Raw genomic sequence first — 10258 nt, 5'->3', positions numbered from 1 at the left:
GGAAAATGTCTGTTTAGATACTTTTCCCATTTTTAAATCAGAATATTTTTTTCCTCTATTGAATTGTATAAGTAGCTTATAAATATTGTATCAGATATATGATGTGCAACTATATCCTTTTCTGTAGGTTGCATTTCATTTTGATGATGGTTTCCTTAGCAGTTCAGAATTCTTTTAGTTTGATGTAACCTTACCTATTTACTTTTGCCTTTGTGGATTGTAATTTTGGTAGAATTTCTAAAAAAATCATTTTTAAGACCAATGACAAGGTGCAAAGGAGATTTTCCCCATATATGCTAGTTTTATAGTAACAGATACTATGTTTAAGTCTCATTTATTTTGGGTTGATTTTTTTGAATGGTTTTATGTAAGGGTTCATCTTAATTCTTTCACTTGTGAATATGCAGTTTCCTATTTACTGATCACAGTATCCTTTTCCCAGTGTGGATAATAGTTGAAGACCTATATAGAGCAAATTAAACAACAAAAACAAAGCCATCAATATCAGAAAAAGAATAATTAAAGTTGTGGATCTGCATATGTCTTTGTCATATATTTGTGACCCTAAAAACTCCAACAAACAATTATAATAAACATTTAGTTAAGTTACAGGATACAAAACCAACACAAAAATAGTTACCCTACTATCAAACCAGTATGGTACTGTCATGTCATAAGAACAGACCTATAATATATCAATGGATAAGAAGAGAAAGCCCCAAAATAACCCCATGGATACATGGTCAATTAATATATCACAAAGGGGACAGCAATATACAATGAGGAAAGACAGTCTCTTCAATTAATGGTTTTGGGAAAACCTCACAAGTACCTGCAAGGGAATGAAACTAGGTCGTTGTCTAACTCCATACATGAAATTACCTCAAAATGGGTTAAAGGTCTCAATGCAAAACTTGAAAACATAAATCTCTTAGAAGAAAACATAATCAGGAATCTCTTCAACATTAGCATAAATAATTTTGTTCTGGATACATCTTTCCAGACAAGGGAAAGAAAAGCAATAAAACCAAGGGATACTACATCAAAGTAAAACGCTTCTGCACAGTAAAAGAAACCATCAACAAAATGAAAAGGCAATCTAATGTATGGGAGAATATATTTGAAAATTATATATCTGATACGGAAATAATATACAAAGTATATTGGGTATATCAGATATTAGAGTGGGAAGTGGACAAATGGATATACATAAAAACGTCTTTTTTGAATAGAGGCATTACCTATACTGAAGCCCTTAATTTCTTTTCAGATGGTTTACAAAATTCAGGTGAGCATTTTAAAGTAAAGTTTATAACATATTGTGTGGGTTTTACACCTGGAGTAAAGGATTCCATGAAAAATTGGTGTTTGTGAACTTTCATTATCTTTGCATCTCTTCTCAATGAAGCTCAGCAATAGACCCAGGCATGCGGCATTCTGCAAACTCTCTCAGTCCAAGTTATGAACTTTTTGAGCGTAGGATCATCAGGGGAGGGTGTAAAGTCCCCAAGTGGAAAGACGGAGGACACAGTTGTCGTGATACAGCAGAGAGAGAGAAACCAGCTGCAACCAGGGTGAGAGTTCTATCAAAAAAAGAAAAATCACCAAAATAGAAGAATATTCAGAAAGTTATTAAAATTTGAAAGCATAATAGAGACAAAACATTGCCATAGAAAAGATGAAGAACAATTAAAGCAACTTCCATGAGGATTTAAAGTAATTTCCTTGTTTACCTGCCCCCTGGGGCTGCACTACGCCCTGAGTCTCACCTGTCACATCTGCCCTGGCGGCCCGCACAGCACTGCCCCTCCTGGGGCTCCCTGTGAGGCAGGACTCTGCCACTCTGCACGCACCAGTCTCTCTCCAAGGTCTGTGTCCCCTGGGGAGAGACCGACATTCCTGCTCACCTTGGACTTTGACCAACTACACTGCTTTTCACGAATTGGAGCCGTCAACTGAGAGTGTGGCCCATTGTAGGCTCCCAAAAAATGGTGCCTCAAATATTGCATGGTAGCATTAATTACAACCCTGTCCATTGACTTATAAGCCATGTACAAGATAAAAATTTGACAGACTGACTGCACTAATTATTTGGTGAGATTTATTACAGGCTGATGCCAATTAAACAAGTGAATGGACAAAAACATAACACTATTTTCCCTTTGAACTAAACCATCTTGATAAATTATGACTCTGGGACTGTTTTCAAGCACATAAGAGACCAAAAGGAGTGTCAGAATTGCCAAGCTTTTCAGTTTCCTTCCTCCTGAGGTGGCGTGGAAGCCAGAGTTTATAATCCTATGACTTTTTAGAGGAATCTACGCGTGTAGTCATCTTTTTTGAAATGAGATTTGATGACATCCTTTTACCTTAGTGATGGCAATGATTTAACTAAAGGCAAAGAGCTGAAAGTTTCGTGGCCCAAGATTGAAGGTATGTTATTAAACTTTTTGGAAGGAAATTCATTTTAGATTTAAAATATTGTAAATTTAAAATTTTATTTTAGTTTTGAGGAAAACAAGCAGTAGTTAATATATTCACTTTACAAATCACAAAAACTAAAAAAGCATCTAAAGGGATCGTTTTATTCTTTGGTGCCCAAATAGTTCAACTTGACACCACCATTTTAAAACAGAATTTGACTGGGTTCAGTTTCTTTCTTTTTTTACATTAATGTATTCTATTGATCATGATTCATAATTTTATGTAATAATGTAACTGTTAGTGATGTATTTTAGCATTATCATATTAAACTGAAAGTGTTTAATTTATACAATTAAATATTAAATCCAGTAATTAAGGAGGAGTAGATAGTAAGTAACACAGGAAACAAACCCAAAATGAAGCTAGAAAATATACCGCTAAGCATTAAAACGGCATGCTGGATTTTCAGCCCCTGAAACACGAATGACATCTACATGACACTGACAGGGTGGCAATGAAGACTGAGTGTTGTCCATGAGGAAGAGGTCACTAGATTAAGCTGCAATCTATTAAAAATTTTTAAGAGCGCTTTAAAGAGAGAAGTCAGTTAAATAAAGACAGACTGAGGAAGGTCTGTCATTCATTTTTTTTCTAAGCATTGTTTGCTGCCTACCTTCTTGGAAGGTTGGATGAAACAGGCCTCACTGGTCACGGATCGGGCGTGAGAACACGCAGTCTGGGACGCAGTTTGCCGGCGGTGCTTTTGTTACTGGTGTTCACGGGGAGACACAAAAAGGATCTTTTGTTATTCAGGCTTGTTAGGTCCATTGAATTTTCAGTCCTTCCACATCTTTCACAGGACACATTTGAACAATAAGCACACTTATATGCACTGAACATAGTTCAGTGAAGCAATATTAATCACATAATGATTAATCAAAACACTCGAATAGGACTTAGATGGAAGCGAATTTTTTGGAAAATAGATTTTGCGATTACCATATGTAGAAACTCATTGAATGTTCAAATTGAGACTTGAAAATGATGTGTATTAATGAGAGATAACTCCTCTATTCTTTTTTTAATACAGACCATGCCTCTAACAGTGAAAAATCTCACGGTTTTGACTGAATTTATCCTCGTGGGACTTTCTACCAAAGGAGACTCATGCATCACATGCTCAGTGGTCTTCTCCTTGATCTGCCTATGCCCTGATGGGGACCGTCCTCGTCACCATGATCCCAGCTCCGGACCATCGGCTCCGCACCCCCATGTACTTCCTCCTGAAGAATTTGTCCTTCGTGGATCTCTGCCTAATTTCAGCCACGGCGCCCAAGTCCATTGCCAACTCTTTAACTCACAGTAATTCCATCTCATCCCTTGAATGTATTTCCCAGGTCTTTCTGATTGCTTTCTCAGGAACCACAGAGCTGCACCTGCTCACAGTGACGTGCTTTGACCGCTATGCTGCCATATGCCGCCCCCTGCACTATGAGGTCATTATGAGTGAGAATATGTGTGTTCAGTTGGCAGCTGTGTCCTGGCTGGGTGGGAGTCTGATCGCCGTGATGCACACAGTCGGTACCTTCTCCTTATCCTACTGTGGGTCTAACGTGGTCCATCATTTTTTTTGCGACATCCCACAGTTATTGGCTATTTCTTGCTCAGAAAATTTAATAGGTGAGATTGTACCTATCCTTGTTAGTGTGGTATTGGATATCTGCTGTTGCATTTTCATAATCATTTCCTATGTCTGTATATTCTCCACTGTCAAGAAGATTCCATCAGCAGAAGGACAGTCAAAAGCCTACTCCACATGCCTTCCACACCTGGTGGTGGTTGTATTGTTTCTCTACACCGGCATCTTTTCTTATCTGAAGCCAACTTCACAGAATCTTTCTATTTCCAACCTTTTAATTTCTGTGTTCTACATTCTGGTGCCCCCAACCTTTAATCCCATCATATATAGTCTAAGAAATAATGCCATGAAAATGTCTCTGGGGATGTTATTAAAGGGAGTATTTACCAAAAATTAAAAGCCATTCTTTCTTTTATTCCTAAAATAATTACCATCTATAGTTATGCAGCCTTTAATTTACAAATTATTTTGTTATAAATTTTGAAGACTTTATTTTTAGAGAATTTTTAGGTTTACAACAAAATTGGAAGTACATAGATTTTCCTCATAACCTGTGCACCCCAAATGCAAAGCCTCACCCCATAGCAATATAACTAAACAGACCACACGTTTCTTTTAACCAAGGATGTAATACTCACATCTCGTAATTGCCAAAAATCCACAGTTTACATTAGGGCTTCTTTCATGCTGTTTTACAGTCTATGGGTTCAGATAAAACCCAGATATGGGTTTACTATCCTGGGTGTCACTGTGATATCGCTCAGAACATTTTCACTGACCCCAATATCCCTTGTACTCTGCCTGCTTTTCTTCTTGATCTTCCATTAGTCCCTGGCAACCCCTGATCATTTTGTTGTCTTCACAGTTTTGGATTTTCCAGAATGTCATATAGTTGGCATCATCCAATGTACATTTTCATGTTGGCTTCCTTAATTAGTAATTTGCATTAAATTTCTTCCATGTCTTTTTATGGCTAGATAGCTCATTTCCATTTATCACTGAATATCCTGTTATCTGTATTTATACAATTATTTCACCTACAGAAGGACACCTTGGTTCCTTCAACATTTTGGAATAAGTTAAAAATAAAACATGTACATAAGTTTTCAGCTCTCTTGGGTAAATAAAATTAAAAAAAATCGATGCTGGATCATATGTTAAGAATATATTCACTTTTGTGAAAAACTGCCAAGCTGCCCTGCAATACACCTGCACGCTTTTCCCTTCTGCAAGTAATGCACGAGAGCTCCTGCCGCTCTGCTCTGCGCTGGCGCTGGTGTTGGTGTTCCAGCGCTGGCCAGTTAAAGGCGGTGTCGTGGTGGCCCATTGCTTTAACGAACATATCCTGGAAAGCGTACGATGTCGAACATCTTTTTCAATGTTTATTTGACATCTGTGTATCTTCTTTGGTGACGTGTCTGTAAAGATCTGTGGCCCATTATTTAATGGGATTTTTTATTACTATTGAGTTTTATGAGTTCTTTGTATATTTAGGATAAGGGTCTTTATCATTTGTGTCTTCTGTAAATATGTTCTGTCAGCCCGTGGCTTGTGTATTAATTCTCTTGACACTTTCTCAGAACAGGAGTTTTTAATATCACTGAAGTCCATTCAAGTTTTCCTTTCACAGATGTGTCTTCTGTGTTGTATAAAAGGCATCACTACACCCAAAGTTATCTAGCTTTTCTCCTATGTTATAGTGTAGGCGTATTATGCTTCAGTGTTGTATTTATAGGCCTGAGATTCACTGAGAGTTGAACTTTATGGAGGGGGTATGATCTGTGTCTGTTTAAAATGTCCATAAAACTCCAGATTTGCTCCCCACCTCCAGTCAAGAAAGTAGCCAAATGTCTAGCGGAAGTAGTTGAAAACGGAGTCTGTAGAGGTTGAAGCAGAAAACATCCCTGGATAAATTAGGTCCTGAAGAAGTGGGAGTGGGGATGTGGGATAACCATAAATAGAGTTTTTACTTGAATAGAGTTATTACCTATTGTGAAGCTGGTATTTGCTTTCAAGATATTTTACAGATTTCAGTTGATCACCCTCTTATTAATCTGGAAAAATATTGGATAGGTACAGTTCTACCAAACTAACTTCTTAAAAAATCAGCATTGGAGACCTCTCAAAATCTGTAAATCTCTTTTCAGTGAAGTTTAGCTATGGACAAGCTCAATTCCCAATGAACTTCTTCACCCTTAGCTAGGAATGTACAGTAAAGGTTCAGCAGGTGAATATGTAAAATTTCTCATTTGAATGACAGGAATGAAAATAACAATAACAGTAGAAGAAACAGAGGTCCTGTGGGGAACAATAGGAAAAAATGAAGCCCAGAGCAGAAGTTCTCAAAAAAAAAAAAAAAAAGCGAAGATAATTCATCCAAACAGAACAAATATAAAAAAGTTGTTCACAGTTGGAAACATAATGTGGGAGTTAAATTCAACCATAGAAAAGTTGGAAGAACAGTTAAAGCAACTTCCAGAAAGACTTAAAATAAGTAGCAGAAAATTTGAAAGTTGAAGAAAGATTAGACAATAATAATAATTAAGAAAGCCAAAGTTATATGATTCCAGAAAGAGGAAAGAATAAAACTATCAAATAAAAAGATACAAAATTATCAATTATCTTGAATGAAATGAATTAAAAGAAAAAAGTACTTTATTCTCAAACAAAATATCCTTAAAAAATTCCATCTTGGAACATTCTTATGAAATTTGTGAGTGCTAGAAATGGGAGAGACTCCCTTAAGGTCATTCAAGGAAAGATAAGATGAAAACACAAATACAAAAATAACCATGACAGTGAACTTTAGCACGTGAGCCAGTAGCATAAGTAGCAAGGATGGAGTAAAGGAGAAACAAATTCCAATCCTAAGGGAAGTAAGTTTCCCAGTTAGATTTCCTCACAATAATCAAAGCAGCGATCTGTGTGATGGTGAAATTCTTGCAGATCCGGCAAATATGTTGGATTATTGTTTATTTTGCCCTCCAACTTGCAATATGATTTCAGTAGGTTTAATTTTAATCTCTCTTAGTGTATAGAACTAAAAAAATACCTTAAAAATCACAACAAAACAATTACCCAAGTATGTATGATTGTCTTAGGATTATCAGGAACAAAATAGACCCGAGGTATTTTGAAATCGAAAGCCATTTTTAGGATCACAATGAAAACGTAATCAGCGACTGAACAACTGTCCCACTTTAGCTACCTGTTTTACCCAAGTCACCAGCGGTAGGTATGTGGCTTCCTGCCTTGCTCCACATCACAGAGGTGAATGTAGCATTATCACTTTGGAATAGAGCAGCTTGATAGAGTAGCTTATGCTACTGGACAAAGGTCAAGCCATCAGAAACCAGTATTAGTAGCAAAATTGCCAGGAATTCTCCACACTCTGTTCTAATCAGTGATCAAGCTCAAACATGAGGGGATGGTGCCCCTCCGCACTGGAAACCACCTGTGGCTTTCCCTCCACTCAGTGTAACAACTAATGATTTCCCATGACCTGCACCATGCCCTGAGTCTTCCACCATGTCCTTTCCCTCAACTCAATCTCTTGTTTACCTGCTGCCCCGGAGCTGCACTGGACTCTCGCCTGTAACACCCCCACCCTGTGCTCCTCACGGACCCACTGCCAGCCACTCTCCCTGTGAGGGGGCTCTCCTCTGCTCTTCACAAACCAACACCTCAAGGTGTCCGTCCTCTGGTGAGAGACAGACACCCCAGCCCACCTTTGGAATCTGACTTCTTGCATTACTCTTACTAAGTGATGCCACAAAAGTGTCTCACCCACAGGAGGCACTCAGTAAATGATGTGTGAAATATTGGGAGCTAGAATTAAGTACATTCCTGTCCATCTATTGAAAATCATTAACAATAAACCTATGACATACTGATTGCACTAATTACTCCCTGAGATTTATTGTAGGATGGTGCCAATTAAGCAAGTCAATGGAGACAAAGGTAGCATTTTTCTGTCTGGGATAGAGCCACCTGATGATTTAGAATTCGTGGACAACATTCCAGCCCATGAGAGATAAGCCACAGACGTAAAATAGCCAAGGTCTTCAGGTCCCGTGTTTCTTCCTATAAGGATATTGATGAAACAGGAGTATTTGGGGATCATGAATCTTCAGCTGAAGCAACACATGTCATCATCTCTATGAAATGAGAGTGTACAAGAGCCTTCTGTCCTTTTGATGAGCATTAATTTCACAAGAATAGAGCTTCAGAAGACACATGGCTCTTTATGCACCAGGATTGTATGTATATTACCAAATCCTTTTTTAGAAGAAATTTCATGTTATATTTAAAATATTTCCAATTTAAAGATTCATTTAAGATTAGAAGCTAATGTAATAATGTAAATTATGTAATGTAAGCTAATTTAAATAATGAAACTAATAAAATCTGAATAATTTATATTATCTGGTTCTCAATGTTTAACAATACCACTTTTTACCTCAATGGGAGAAAAATATTACTTTTTTCTACTTATTTCTTCTCATTATTTTGGTTGTTCATTAAATTATTATGGTTGTTAATAATTTTTATTAGAAGGCTGTATGATGATTTTTCTCAGGTGTTGTAACTGTTAGCAATGAATTTTAGCATTTAGCAGACTGATCTGAAAGTGTATTAAATATTACACTAAATTGAAACAATTGATTGGAAATAGCTAATTATGAAGATAGAAATTTAAGAGGTAGCTTAAAAATAATACTAAGCATTAAAATGTGTGCTATCTTTTCAGACAAAATTATTAATGATTTACAGGTGAGGGAAATAGGATTATTAAGAACATTATGTTTGAGGCAATTTTTCCTGGACATTATATTTCCCTCAAGCTAGAAGAGATAGACATGAAAATCTGCCTATTTAGTGCATTAACTTCTTTTTTTAAACTCAGTCACTCAGGGCTTGTCAGGCATATTCTAAGGTTAAGAATTGAGAGTAGTTGATAGACTATTTTACCAGAAATAGCAGCAGAGATACAACATGTCTATTTTATCACCATAAAATTATATTTTAGAAGTCACTTAAATGAATTTGACCTTTTTTGCCAGAATACATTCTAAACTTAAAAAAAATTTTCATTACAAGTGGAATTGTTTCTTTTAATAGATTAAAATCATTTTATATCCTTTCTCTCCCAAACCAAACAACCCTGAACATTTAGTCTGTGGCCTTCTTAACAGCCATCATAATAGAAGAAAGCATATTTGAAATAATGAGCCAAGGAGAGACTATGACAGGGGAAATAGTAAAGTACAGTCTTTATATTTTTTAAATTAAGATGAAGGTTGGTGAACAAAGTCTGTACAAATAGCAGACGCCTGCTTGTCATTGCAAAATGAATGGCCAACCGTACTGTTTCCTCATATTGACTATTTGAATTTAGGTACAACTTTGTGGGGTTCCTTCTTACCTACCACGGACTCAGCATTTATTTTTTGGGATGCAAAGAGGGAGACAGGGAAGTGGAATGGGGAAGGGACTGGGCATGGAAACATATTTGCAAGGTCATGTGTCACAGACCTGGAAGAGTGGGTATGATGAAATAAAACAATGGTACATGAAAACACAATTTTTTACTTATTTAATATGGGTAAAATATCAGAGCAAAAGGGTTAAAATAAACAGACAAATAATTTAGGTCAAAATTGTTTTGAAAACCATTTACTATTTAAATTCTTGTATGGTATTTTGAAATGGAGTTTGCATTGATCATGAGATCAGAAGTGTCTTTATTTGTTAATTTGGGCTTATCAAGAGGGAAGAAAAGTTTTTTTCATAAAGATTTTCCAGTGTAAGTGGAAGCCCTGTAGTCTTTCAACATTCTTTACAGGATCTATTTGTGAGTATGGTGACACTTTTATGTAAACTGAAGTTAAATTGATTCAATCAAACATGATCAGAAAATGCTTGATGATTAATAGATAATGCATAAATGTTTGTTATAAATTTGTAATTACTACATGTGGACATCTACTATATATTTCATATTAAAAAAACTTCATAATGATGTTTTATTTCTCTTTTACTTTATATAAACCATGCCTCCAACAGTAATGAACATCACAGTTTTGACTGAATTTATCCTCATGGGATTTCCTCCCAGAGGAGAAACGTCCACCACACACTCACTGCTCTCCTGCTTGATGTACCTGCGCCCCCACAGGGAACGTCCTCATTATC

At 36.5% G+C, this 10258-nt stretch overlaps 1 pseudogene; it reads left to right on the top strand.

Annotated features, from left to right (window-relative positions):
- Nucleotides 1-3246: 3246 nt before the first annotated feature.
- LOC108408081 (olfactory receptor 14A16-like) lies at nucleotides 3247-6358 on the top strand (annotated as a pseudogene).
- Nucleotides 6359-10258: the final 3900 nt, after the last annotated feature.

The sequence above is a fragment of the Manis javanica genome, chromosome 13 (genome assembly GCF_040802235.1).
Source record: "Manis javanica isolate MJ-LG chromosome 13, MJ_LKY, whole genome shotgun sequence".
NCBI classification, from domain to species: domain Eukaryota; kingdom Metazoa; phylum Chordata; class Mammalia; order Pholidota; family Manidae; genus Manis; species Manis javanica.
Note: the sequence above shows the minus strand (reverse complement) of the source record. Positions and strands in the feature narration are given on the sequence as shown.